The sequence below is a fragment of the Amblyomma mixtum genome, chromosome 9 (genome assembly GCF_055824585.1).
Source record: "Amblyomma mixtum isolate Tamu chromosome 9, ASM5582458v1, whole genome shotgun sequence".
Classification (NCBI taxonomy): domain Eukaryota; kingdom Metazoa; phylum Arthropoda; class Arachnida; order Ixodida; family Ixodidae; genus Amblyomma; species Amblyomma mixtum.
The window spans coordinates 51,653,909-51,667,363 of record NC_143020.1 but is presented as its reverse complement, the minus strand read 5'-3'; the positions used below and the strand labels follow the sequence as shown (position 1 = coordinate 51,667,363).

The 13,455-nt window shown below is 47.8% G+C and overlaps 1 long non-coding RNA gene across 1 annotated transcript in view; it reads left to right on the top strand.

Moving 5' to 3' along the window:
• LOC149328982 (uncharacterized) overlaps positions 1-13,147 on the top strand; it is a 35,419-nt gene extending 22,272 nt beyond the window's left edge. Inside the window, exon 6 of the long non-coding RNA XR_016285416.1 lies at positions 13,136-13,147. This is a non-coding gene — a long non-coding RNA (uncharacterized LOC149328982). The remainder of the gene's footprint in view (positions 1-13,135) is intronic.
• The last annotated feature ends 308 nt before the right edge of the window (positions 13,148-13,455 follow it).

The window sequence follows — 13,455 nt, the reverse complement described above, 5'->3', positions numbered from 1 at the left end:
AAAGTTCTGGAGGCATCTGTCACAGAAAAACTACCCGGCTAACAAACTTCTCCTTAACAGCACAGTTGTTACCGACCCCCTCTGCTTAGCGACTGCCATCAATGAGCACTTTTCTTCTGTATTCCTGAGTAACAGCAACTCAGTCTCCGAATCTCGAACTAGTCATTTCAATCTGCCAGACCTAATTATTAACGAGCAGGGTATTGTTTCGGCTTTGTTGCAGTTGAACACAAAAAAATCCTCTGGACCAGACGATATCCATAACGCTTTTCTGTACAGATATGCTGAGTGGTGCGCTAAATACCTTTTCATTATTTTTACTGAAAGTCTCAGGACAGGAGAAATTCCAAACGATTGGAAAACAGCAAAGGTGATACCGATTCACAAATCAGGAGACAAGCTTTGCGTGAAGAATTACAGGCCAATTTCTTTGTTATGTACGTCCAGTAAGGTATTAGAACATTTTATTTTCAAGCACATGAGTTGATTCCTAGAGGTAAGCGGTTTTTTTATTGAAAGCCAGCACGGGTTTCGGCAAGGCTTGTCGACAGTGACGCAGCTTATTCATATCACAAATGAAATTATGATGTCACTAGACAATAATGGGCAGGTAGATTTAATTTTCATTGACTTCGAAAAAGCGTTTGACCGGGTATCGCATGGCAATCTTTTGTTAAAAATAAGGTGGTGGTTAAATAATCGGCAAGTAGTACAATGGTTAGATTCCTACCTTACACAGCGGCATCAGTTTGTTCAGATATCTGAATCTCACTCCACAAAAGCGCCGGTACTTTCAGGAGTTCCCCAGGGCTCAGTCCCTGGGCCGCTTCTCTTCCTTATTTATTTGAACGACCTGTCCTTCAACTCACGCATACGCTGTCGGTTTTTCGCCGACGACTGTGTTTATACCATAGTATCACATCAGTCGAAGACCAGACACTCATAACCGACTACTTAACAGCAGTTTCCAGCTGGTGTTGTACTTGGCAAATGGGTATAAACAGTTCAAAATGCGGAAAAATGACAGTAACACGAAAGAAACAACCGCTCCAATGCACATACAAAATCAATGGCCTTCCGATCAACTCAGTGACTCAGGTGAAATATCTTGGAGTAACCATGACATCCAACCTGAACTGGAGCGCACACATCCAGTCCATTGTCTCAGCAGCGTCCGAAAAACTTCGATTATTAAAGTACCGCCTAAAGCATTGCACGAGCAAAACTAAACTGACAGCATACACATCACTTGTGCGTCCAGTGCTCGAATACGCCGACGCTGTATGGGATCCGCACACAAAAACGGATATAAAAAATCTTGAAGGCGTCCAGAGGAAAGCACTCCGGTTTATTTATCACGCATATGGTCGGCAGGTCTCGGTATCTGATTTGGTCAACAGATCTGGGCTTCCCTCGTTTGAATCCCGTCGCAAGCAGCACCGACTAAAAATGTTGTTCAATATCATACATAATAAAACAAAACTGAATTTTCAGAGTTACATGCAATACAACACAACACGCCCCACCCGTAACAAACACGAAAGGACTATCTTGATGCCACGATGCCGAACAAAAGCATATTCTTGTTCCTTCTTTCCACGCACCATTTCAGAATGGAACCGACTGCCAAGCGATATCACCAACCTGGTATCTTCAGAATCTTTCTTGTCTGTTGTTTCGGCTCATGTATCGCAGTAGCGTGTCTAGTACACAGTGTATTTCGGTTTCCTTGTTTTTATTCTGTTCACTTATGGTGAATTCCAATGGCAGATCGGGATCAAGTTTTTCTGCTCGGTTTGGATCAGTCGTATTCCAATGGTAAAATGGGAGCGCGAGTTGTATGTTCCAATGGCAGATCGGGATCAGGCGTAAATCCCGGATCGCTCCGTGGAGCAGCGATTCTTGATCTGCCGAAATCGGCGGATTTCACCGGAACCTCGCGTGACGTTTTCTTTTCCGCCGCGTCTGCTTCCTGTCGCGACCGGCAGCAGCCGCTTCGTTCCTGTCGTCGCTACGTGGTGAGCCGGGCGAGCCGGGACAGACGGGCACTTTCCAGTCAACAGTGGACGGCAATGATCTTGCTTCGAGCCGTGCGGCACTAATTTTGCTTCATGGAAGTGACAGTTCCGACTCGGGCACTGAAAGCTCAGAGTCCAGCAGTGAAGATTCGTCTGAAACGGACAGCGAGTGTGAAGCTGCCGGCCTGTATATGCCTGCCGCCGGCGTCAGAAAAATGCGCTAATATTCTTTGTTCGCGTTCATAACAAGCCCTGGAGTAGAGGAATGTAAAAATGAATCATTTTTGAGGATCGTTGGCCAATACCGAGCTGCTGGTAGAAGTGATAACTGCGATACAAGCAAATTTCTTCCTGATGCCCAGTGCGGCTGGCCTGCTGTCTGCTAGCTCCGCTGTTGGAGGCGTCGCAGAAATCGATCATGTCTTTATTTTATTATGAGACGAGGAACACAGTAAAACGGTGACGCGAGTAGCACCTTTACTACAGCGCTGGCCAATTCCGAAGCGCCCTCAGCTGCGGCATCGATGAAAAACAGTTAGGCTTAGCGCCGACTACGGCAGCCAGGGAGAAACGTTGGCCGGGGGGCAGCGCAGTTCGTCGCTCGGCGTGTCCGCGGGCGGCGTCATTGCCGAAAGCTCGACTGTCTCGCTGATTGGTTCAGCGGATTGCGTCTCGCAGTCGCAAGGCTGGAAAATCGAGCAGCGGGCAACTTGCCTGCGCGTCGTCCGCCACTTCTTTCGTGAACTGTAGGGACAGGCTCACCGGCTCTCCGAAGACCGCGGCCGCATACTCGCGTGTTCACGGAGTGGACCATCCTGCACATACGCTTTGGTTTTACATTACGGCCTTCGTACTACCTCCTTTTTGTTTCGCCGAGACGGCGTCTGTCAATTAACGCGGAGATCGCGCCTCTCGCAACGCCTGTCCATGCTCCTGTCGCACTCGAACACGAAGCTAGCAGGGCGTCCGCTCCGGCGGCGCGCCTAGTTTCCGCGGTCGCCGCTGCGGCGCTGGCGTCGCGCTCCCGAGGGATCACTGGCATTCCAATCGCAAACTGGGAGGTGGCAAATCTACGCGCTCCGACGCGCTCCGTACGCGATCCGACGGAGCGGTCTCGATCTGCCATTGGAATTCAGCATTAGTCTGTTTGACGTCGGCTGATTTGCCTGTACTTTTTTTTCCTTCCCGTTGGTCTTATTGAATTTTTTCCCTCGTACTGTAATCGCCCTTTGTTGCTGTTATTTTGTTGTTACCACTTTGTAATTTTTTTTCTTTGTGCACTCCTGCCTTGACCGCCAAAGGGCAGTCGGCAGTATTTATGAAATAAATAAATAAATATTTCCTTTGTTAGTCTCCGAATTGGGCTAGACATCTGATTCATTTCAATGGTATACCCAAAATCAACGGGGGCACTTAAAGAACTACCGTGCGAGTAAAGCGAAAGTATTACAAGTATATTCGATAACTAATGTAATTTTATTTTATTTCTCTTGAAATTCTATTCCAAATCTAATTAACTTTATCTAATTCTATACAATTTATTTGTAGTTGGCACAGTTGTAAATACTTGTGCTGATTATTAACATTCACTATTTTATATTTTCCGGACTTTCATAACGTCCCACCATTTCTACTATTCGCGTCGCCGAAGCACAAGCTCTGCGCCGCCGTCGCCGAGAGTACCCTGCCGATCGCGCCGTCTAAGCACAAACTTGGCGCCGCCGCTGAGAGGAACCTGTTGTTCGCGCCGCCAAAGCAGACAGAGCTGCGCTCAAATTTCGCATAAGGGAGACTCGTAACCGTCCTTTGAATTTTTTATTGCGAAAGCAATACTGGTCGAGGTTTTCGCTCTTGGCCGTCGTCCCGGAGAATCCACCATTGACCTTTAGCGTGACCTATGTGTGACGTCATACCAGCTGTGGAAAAGCGCCCCCCCCCCCCCCCCCCCACCCTCCAACCCGGCTCGTCGCGATCATCCCAGCGAATCCTCCACGCGCCGCTGCCGTGGGGGAGGCGCTCGCTCTACGTGACGTCATGCCAGCTGTTGAAAAGCGGCCCCCCAACTCGGCTCGTCGCGGTCGTCCCAGCGAATCCTCCATGCCGCAGCTGCGCGGCGCTGCCGCGAGGGGCGCTCGCTGTACGTGATGTCATGCCAGCTGTGGAAAAGCGGGGCCCCAACTCGGCTCCAACGTTACTAGATTACTTCTTCAATTTGCAAACTCCGACGCCGCGGATGTCACCCTTGCCTGTACAGCTGAGCGGGGGCGCTCTCGTCGCTGTTTGACCGGCTTTCTCGGCAGAGTAGCCGCGCTGACCACGTCACCGAAGACTACAGCGAAGCGTTTTTGTGCCAGGCGTTCCTTTGTTGGGTTAAACTGCGCTACAAGTTGATCGCTGCTTCTCTGTGTCCTCGCCAGATTTATATAAGTGCGTTTGAGCGACGCAGCTGGTGCGGCGTTGGCTCCGGCTGCAACGCAACACAAGCGCAACAGCGTTGGGGCACCCGAGCTATGCGTCTGTGAGTCGGTGCGGCCGAGCTGTCGACCTGTCTGCTCTCAAACCAAGGCAAGATAAGCATTCTAAGTAATGTGCGACCGGAATTCACACTGGCCATCGCCAAGGCTGTAAACATTTTCTGGAGTGTGCTGGAAGAGCTACAGATGTGACGCCTTGCTCGCGTGGGTTGTGCTGAGCACGTGCCGGCATTCACTTGTCAGATACTCAACTTTTTTATCGCTACAAGAATGCACTTTTTTTCTAGCACGTCTCTTGCCTCTTGTAAAAGCACGCCTCTTGTAACTGTTTGGCCCATTAAAAGTGGCTCCCATTAAGATGTATAGGCTTCTTCCTATATGAATTGAATAAACTGCCTTCAATCTGACCTGTGCTATTACCGCCATTTTTCGCGTTTTATGATCTTAATAACGTCGAAGTTTCACGGTGGTAGTCCTGCATCTCCCTTTTAAAAATGCATAATTGACTGTCTTGCTTCAAACCGATGGTACTTTGCCTTAGGTTTAGATATTTTCGGCAACATGCGACTCATTTACGTGTCGTGGTTCGCCGTAAGCAGAGTCATTTAGTTTGTAGGGAAGTAAATGAAACAAAAAACTATACCCGACCAAGAAGCAGATCTCTCATCGCAATAGCTAATGATTCAGACATCCCGATCGTACCTCTGCCGCCCAGGACCGTTCGCGCAGCCACTGTAGTTGCTCATTGAGAATAATATCTGTGCCTGTCTTGGAGATATCTTCGTTAAACAGGAATTACCGGCATAAACGGGCGTTAAACACGGCACGCTCGTCTCATAGCGATAGTTCGTGTGACGAGAGACCGGCCGGAATGGGCCAACAGCGTCGAAAGCGCCACCTCACGAGAGGGAACCGATTGGGGCCACGTTAGTCCGCCGAACTGTAGCGGAGTTTGCAAACTGACCAGGTAATCTAGTAACGTTGCTCGGCTCGTCGCGATCGTCCCAGCGAATCCTCCATGCCGCAGCTGCGCGCCGCTGCCGCGAGGGGCGCTCGCTGTACGTGACGTCATGGCAGCTGTGGAAAAGCGGTCCCCCTCAACTCGGCTCGTCGCGATCGTCCCAGCGAATCCTCCACGCGCCGCTGCCGTGGGGGAGGCGTTCGCTCTACGTGACGTCATGCCAGCTATTGAAAAGCGGCCCCCCAACTCGGCTCGTCACGATCGCCCCAGCGAATCCTCCACGATATATCGGATGATGTGTATAAGGTGAAGCTGCAACGATGTGCTGCCGCTAAGAAGCGGCGGCGTGCGGAAGAAACGGATGAAGAGCGGGACCAACGTTTAGCTAAACGGCGCGCATATTATGCAGCCAGGCGAATGCGTTCAACATCTCTTGATCTGGGTGCTTGCTTTCGCAATCCACTATTCTTAACCAAGCTAAGCCTCTGCCAATTTTTGCACTGAAGGAAAGCACCTGACGTCCGACGCGGTGACTCAGTGGTTATGGTGCTCGGCTGCTGACCAGAAAGATGCGGGTTCGATCCCGGCCGCGGCTGTTTAATTTCGATGGAGGCGAAAATTCTAGAGGCCCGTGTGATGTGCGAAGCCAGTGCACGTTAGTGCACGTTAAAGAACCCCAGGTGGTCGAAATTTCCGGAGGCCTTCACTAGGGCGCCTCTCATAGCCCTAGTCGCTTGCGGATGTTGAGCCCCATCAACCAACCAAACCAACCATCAAATCGCTGCCACCGCATCCATATACACATAACAGGGCAGCAAGTGCATGCTGGAGGGTACTGCTAGCGCTACGGCTACTTTCACTGCCAGACGTGCATTTTATCGCTTTCTGTATTTTTTGTATGAAAAGAGTAGGTACATAGGGGGCGTTCAGTAAATTGTAGGGATCTCATACAAGCAAGAGCACGCATGCTGAATCCTGGAAAACATAAAAGAGTGATCTTAATTTGTTTCCCTTCCTCCAAATGATAATGCATTTCGCACGTGACTTTTCAAGTCCTCCAAATCCTGACGCGGAAACACGCCCATTTTTTATTGTTATATTTACACGAAATAGCACAGTAACTCTGCTGCTCTTGGTGCAGCACAGAGGAAGAATTAGAGCTATTTCAGACAGATGGGGTCCTATAACGCCCGGTGCCTTTGCACAGCCCTGAATATTTTTATTTCTTTTGTAAGCAAATGCGGCTGCTGGGAGTGATAATGTGATCCTACAAGCTTATGTTCGGCCGTAAAGCGCCATAACTACAAAGTCCGCGCGACAAGAAAAGCAAGGAAACATTTGTTGAGTGTGGAGTTAACCAGGGACGGATGTTAAATGACACTTCGCCCACACAAGGAGGGTTCGAGCCGGATCATTCTGAAGGCACAGCTAGCGTTCAGCCCTCTGCCTCAGCTCTTGCTCCGAGCGAAGGTAGGAGCAGTTACTTGCGAGCAAAAATGCCTATAACACGGTAAGCTGCATTACAAAACACTACCCTAACCCGCCGACCTCGGCACAACCCTTCGCCCAGGCGCAGCACCTGACAGCGGGCCCGCGGTGCCAGGCGCGCAGAGCAAGGACAACACACGCGCGACGGCGCATTTAATAGCGATCGCGGGCTTCACAGCCACCGCGGGGTACCCCGCGTACACAGAGAGTATAGGCCATATTCCTCGTCCTCGATCCGGAGCAGTGCATGACGCGCAGAGACCACGGTAGGCGGTGTTATTACCGTTCCTTTTCAACATCGCCATGATGCGCCTGCCCTGCCAACTGGCTCAGGTTGAGGGCATAAAACACGCGCTCTATGTAGACGATATTACAATCTGGACCACCGAGGGGAGCCTTGGGGAGATGGAGGACCGCTTTCAGCAGGCCTCCTCCATAGTCGATGCATATGCTGCCGACTGTGGTCTCCAATGTACTCCCGCCAAATTAGAGCTTCTACATAAAAGGACAAATCCCACGGACAACACGTCTCTGCACATATCTCTGTCGGGCGGTCCTATCAGATAAGTGGCAGAGCTCGGGATCATGGGTCTGTTCACCAATAGCAGGCTTAGGCCGGACTCTACTGCAGCGAAACTCAAGCGCATAGGTGAACAGGCAGGGCGCATGATCCACCGCATTTCCAACGAGCGAAGTGGTCTGCGTGGCAGGGACGCGCTACGGCTCGTCCATGCCTTTGTGACCAGACATATCCTCTCCGCTGCGCCGTACCTACGCACTACCAAACACGAAGACGAGCTCGTTGACGTCATCATCAGGGAGGCAAAAAAAGCGAGCACTGGACCTTCCGGTGGCTGCCTACAACGCCGAACTGAACGTTGGGGGTGGCAATCTCCTATCAGGAGTTTCTAGAGGCCCACCCAGTGAGCCATCATAAGCGGCTCTCGCAGACAGCTCCTGGGCGCCGCCTGCTAAGCCGCTTTCACATCCAACACACATGCATACCAGTAGAGACGGAGAACATCCCAGCGCTGTGGCGCCATATGCTCTGGGTCGCTCCGCTCCTGCGTAACATAGACACGACTTCACATGAAGGCAGACGACAAGCGCGGGTTCGCAGGCATGAGAGGCAATACGGATCTAAACCGGGAGTCTACTACGTGGTCATCACAGGGCCGTCACCCGCAGGATTCTACTCGGCTGTTGTAGGCCACCAGGGAATGAATGTCGATGGGCTATCTTTTCGGGCCCCAAATTCAACGCGAGCGCAGGAAGTTCCAATAGATCTCACTGCCGCCGATCCAAAATCGAGAACGGTTATCACAGGTCCTCTCCGGGCACGTGGACACTATCTTGCAGGGGAAATATTACCTCTTGCCTCCCAAATTCGCTTCAAATCCCCCTTGCCTCCCAATAAACGGTCATGTGCTATCTGGGACAAACTTTTCCTGGATGCATGGAAAGCGATATGTACGAATTGCAGAAATGTTTTTCAACAAACGCCTGATTTCACTAGCGCGAATAAACAAAAACAAATTTCCCCTGCAGATTTGTGCCTGCGGACAACACTCCAGTAACAAAGCTATGTGCTTTGTTTTCCGCTCCCGACATAAGGAAGTTCAATATGGAAAGAATCGAGCATCCTCTGAAGAACGAATGTAGCCTAATGGCGGTGAAGAGGAAACTAGAAACAAGCAAAAATCAAATATGTGCGTTCAAAACCATCGCCAATATGGATAATACCTTTAAAGTAGAAGAGCTGTACGCAAATCTGTAGAGCAACGAATTTAATCAGGACGTTAATGAAAGAGGCTGTAGCGCACATCCACAGTACTTCCCATCGGTACAAAAATAGGAAGTAAAGAAAGACAGGAGCAACGCAAGGGGGAAAGCAGCTGGTGAGAATAACGTAACATGAGATAATTTGAAGGGCGGTGGCGAGATTGTGCAATGCCTTATGAGCACGAGCGTACCCGAAGCTTAGAAGAATGCTTACATGATCAGAATTCATAAGAAAGGAGACGGCAATGACAAACTATTACATACTGAGTAGCCTACTGTCAGCTGCCTGTAAGATACTATTTACTAAGGTAATCGCTCATGAAGTAAAGACTACCTTAGACTTAAATCAACCAAATGATCAGGCAAGCTTTCGTAAAGACCACTCGACCATAGGCCACATTCAGCCAATCAATCAGGTGGTAAAGAAGTGAGCAAAACATAATCAACCCCTGTGTATAGCCTTCATAAATTAGAATAAACCGTATACCTCAATGAATACCTCAGGAGTCAAGCAGTCAGCACAGAATAAGGTTGTGGCTTGGTATATGTAAATATTCTGATAGATACTTATAACTGCCACTATAGTCTTCCATAAAGTCAGCCATGAAATTTCGATACGCAAAAGTGTCAGGCAGAGAGAGACGATCACGCCAATGCTGTTCGCCGCCTGTTGACTCGAGCATTCAGCGGCCTTCCCTGGGAACAGTTGGGGTTAGGGGGTGATGAAGAATGTCATAGTAATGTAAGATTAGGTGATTTAATTTCCTTGGCAAATCACTGTAAGGACGAATTTTAAAGCATGATTATTTAATTAGACAAACAGAAGAACAGTGTGTCTTAAAGTTAAAGTACAGAAAACCAATGTAATGGGAAAGCCTCGCAAGGAACAGCAGTTTACGATATGTAGTGAGGTCTTGGAAGTGGTAAGGAAATAAGTGCACTTAAGGCTGGCAGAGATCGCAGATCCGATCACGAGAGTGAATTCAACAGAAGAGTAAGAATGGGGTGTAGGGCATTTGGCAAGTCCGCTCGGATCATGAAGGCCAGTTTACCATTATGCCGCAGTAGAAAAGTGTGATAAAACTCTATCTTACAAGTCGGCACTGAGCCTTGAGGCGGAAATGGGAAGGCCTATGATTACAGTTCAGCTTAAATTGAACACGAGGGAGTGACGTATGCAAGCAAAAATATGTACGAGGTTAAGAGACAAGAAGAGGGCAGAATGGGTCAGGGAACGAACGCGGGTTAATGACATCATAGTCGAAATCATAGAGAAATATGCTTGGGCAGGGCATGTAACGCAATGGCCGATGGTAGCTGAAGGCAACAGAGTGGATTCCAAGATAAGACATGCGTAACACTGGGCGAGAGAAAGTTGAGTGACGGGATAACAATATGAAACCTGCGAGTATAAGGTGGCCTGCGTTGGCACACGACAGGGTTATTTTGGGGGGTACGGAAGACTTATTTGCCTTGCCGTGGGCGTAGTCATGCTGATTATGATGACAAAAGTGATAGCCGGAAAAGTTTTGCAGCAGTAAAACAATATAATATACAATGACACTATTTGTCCTTAGCTTAAAGGACTGGTTTTAAAATGCTTGCTTGTTTCTTTGTTGAATATCTACTGAAGATTACTTCAGGCACAGAGCTGTTTTCCTTACCTGCAGAAAAATAATTGATTTCTAGAAGCCAGAACCTCCTAGTCAGGAAAATTGCCCTTAATTTGTGCCCCGCGGCATTGTCCCGCTTAATAGTATTAAAACATTTCTGGTTAAATTTTTCTTCTGCTGATAATTGTATAAAAACATAAAATTTATGAGAACTCACTGCATAGAAACATACATTGAGTTGTACAGAACTGCCACATTCCTCGCAAACGCTTTCCCAAGAAGCTAATCCCAAAACACCTTATTCAAGGCCATTTCCAGTACTAGAAAAGAAAGAAAATATTTATGTCTTTAATTAAGAACACGCAAGCTGCGGTATGAATGTTTATTACGCCCCTCTTTGTTACCCGCAGTAGGCTACCACTCATCGCGCTTCGTGCATAAGCTCTCTGCCGCCAGCCTATAAACCCTGAGGCACACAAGCCGCTGCTAGTTCCTTTTGGCGTCGAGTTCTGTGACAGAATGATGTCACCGCATTGCCCAGGAGTTCGTTACCTCTCACGTATTCCTTTCATGGCACCTGCATGGATAAAGAAGTTGCCTAAAATGAAAGACAACAAGAGAAGCACGAGCTTTGCACACCACGTGCTTGAATGGGAATGACTCTTTAAAGCCGAGGAGGGGTTGGAGGACCAGGGCAAAGGAGGTTACATGGATCGACTCTATTTACGACTGCTTTGGGAAAAGGGGGCGCAGTAAACCTAAAAGAGAAATAGCAAAAAATAGCAATTGATGCGTTTTATGATGCACTATAATGAACGAGGTGGATGTAAACATATAACATAGAAAATGTCTCACACAAAGCCCAAGCTGCAGAAGACATGCTGTAATAATTAAAAAAAAGATGCAGCCATGCCAGAGTGCAAAACGTTGTGCGGTAGAATAACCTCTAGCAGGTTTGTGAGACATATATTATCCAATTATCACACAGATGTCAGAAAAACTTCTTACATTCTTACAAAATCATGCATTTGTCCTATAAATGCCGGAGAACATTGTGCAAGCTCTATGATATTTTGCATCAGAAAGCCTGGGGCGGTAACTGTGACGAAGATTCTTTCTTTACTAGGGTGACGCAATGCAATAAAGAAGCCTCTTACTCAGAATATATGTATCTTTTTTGCAGGCTTACCTAACGTATCTGGCGGAAGAATGCGGGGACAAGGATACTCGCCTAGTGGACTTTGAAGGACTTTCTGGGCCGGCATTGTTCTTTCTAACATATAGCATGGTTAGCTGTTTCACTTATCTTGGCTATAATACCAGTAGACAAAATATTAACTTGAAACTCAATCTTCTTATTTGCACAGGCAAACTGCCGTGTAATGACTGATGATGGTTTTCTTTCTTGGATGGGCTTACGTCATGTAACCCCGGAAATCTTCAAGTAAGTGATAGCCGCCGCAAAACGTCGACTTAAGGCCATAGCAAGGCAGTTGTCATAAAATGAAATCGCATTTTTTTTCGTAACTTCCAACCATGTTTTCAAAAACTATTGCAAGAAATGCAGTTTATCCTATGGAGGATAGTAGTGTACATTGCACCAGCGAATCTACCAAAGAAATATTGCCATAGCTTTCAATTATTTTGTTGTTTAATTTATTGTTATGATTGCTGCTATTCTGAAGTTGTGCCAATTGCGCAAGGCTGACATTTTTGTCGCTTAATTTGGCGCAATTATTTTATGCTTCGCAACGCAGACATTAAAAATATCGTATAGTTTCAGACAGCTTCCATTACATTTTGTTGTCATAACGCCATAAAAAAAAAACATTGATCTGTGCATGCTCCCGCTAGCGGTTGATCTACGTTAGGAAGAAGACTTTTCTTCAGGAGCCTACGTGTATCGTCCCTACGCTTCACATATTGGTGATGTAATGAACTGGTGAGCGATCGTAACCCACTATACACGTGGCTGCCTAATAAAAAAACATCGTTTCACCCAGAAAAGTGAGTATATCTTCCTCTGAAGGATAGATCTCAGAGCAAGAGCAAGAAGGCGCCCGTGTGCTGTGCAATGTCTGTGCACGTTGAAGACCCTGGGAGAGAAAGAAGAAAGAGAATGAGATGCCGCAGTAGAGGCCGGCGGAGTAATTTCGACCCCAAGTGGTCGAAATTACTCCGCAGACCTCCACTGCGGCATCTCATTCTCTTTCTTCTTTCTCTCCCACCTTCTTCCCTTCCCTTAAGGCGCGATTCAGGTATCCACCGAGATATGGGATACAGATCATAATCATCATCATCTTCATCATCAGCCTAACTACGCCCACTACAGGGCAAAGGCCTCTGCCATGTCTCCCCAATTAACCCTTTCTTTTGCCAGTTGAGGCTAACGTATCCCCGCTAACTTCTTAATCTCATCCACCCACCTTACATTCTGCCACCTCCTCCTACGTTTGCCTTCTCTTGGAATCCACTCCGTTACCCTTAAGAACCAGCGGCTATCTCGCCTTCGCATTACATGCTGTGACCAAGCACATTTCTTCCTCTTGATTTCAACTAAGATGTCATTAACCCGCGTTTGTTCTCTCACCCACTGCGCCCGCTTCCGATCTCTTAACGTTACACCTATCATTTTTATTTCCATAGCTCGCTGCGTTGTGCTTAACTTAAGCTGAACCCTCTTTGTTAGCCTATTTGTTCCCTTGCTAGGCTGTTGAACATTACTTAGGTTTCTACATGTTAATTTTTAGCCCCACCATTCCGCTCTGCCTGTCTTACCCATTGATTTTTGCTTTGCAGTCCATGTCCTGAGTGGCTTAGCAAAGCAATGTCATCAGCCAATCGGAAATTAGGTATTCTGCCATTAACTGTTATCCTCAGCTCTTCCCATTTCAGGCCCCGGAATACCTCCTGTAAGCAGGCGGTGAATAGCATAGGCGAGATCGTGTCTCCCTGCTTGACACCTTTCCCTATTGGAATTTTATTACTGACTTTACGGAGAACTATGGTAGCTGTGCAATCGTTATAAATATCTTCCAACATTTTCACATAACAATCTTCCACACCCTGATTCCGCATTGCATGCGTGACAGCTGAGGTTTCCACTGAGTGAAATGCAT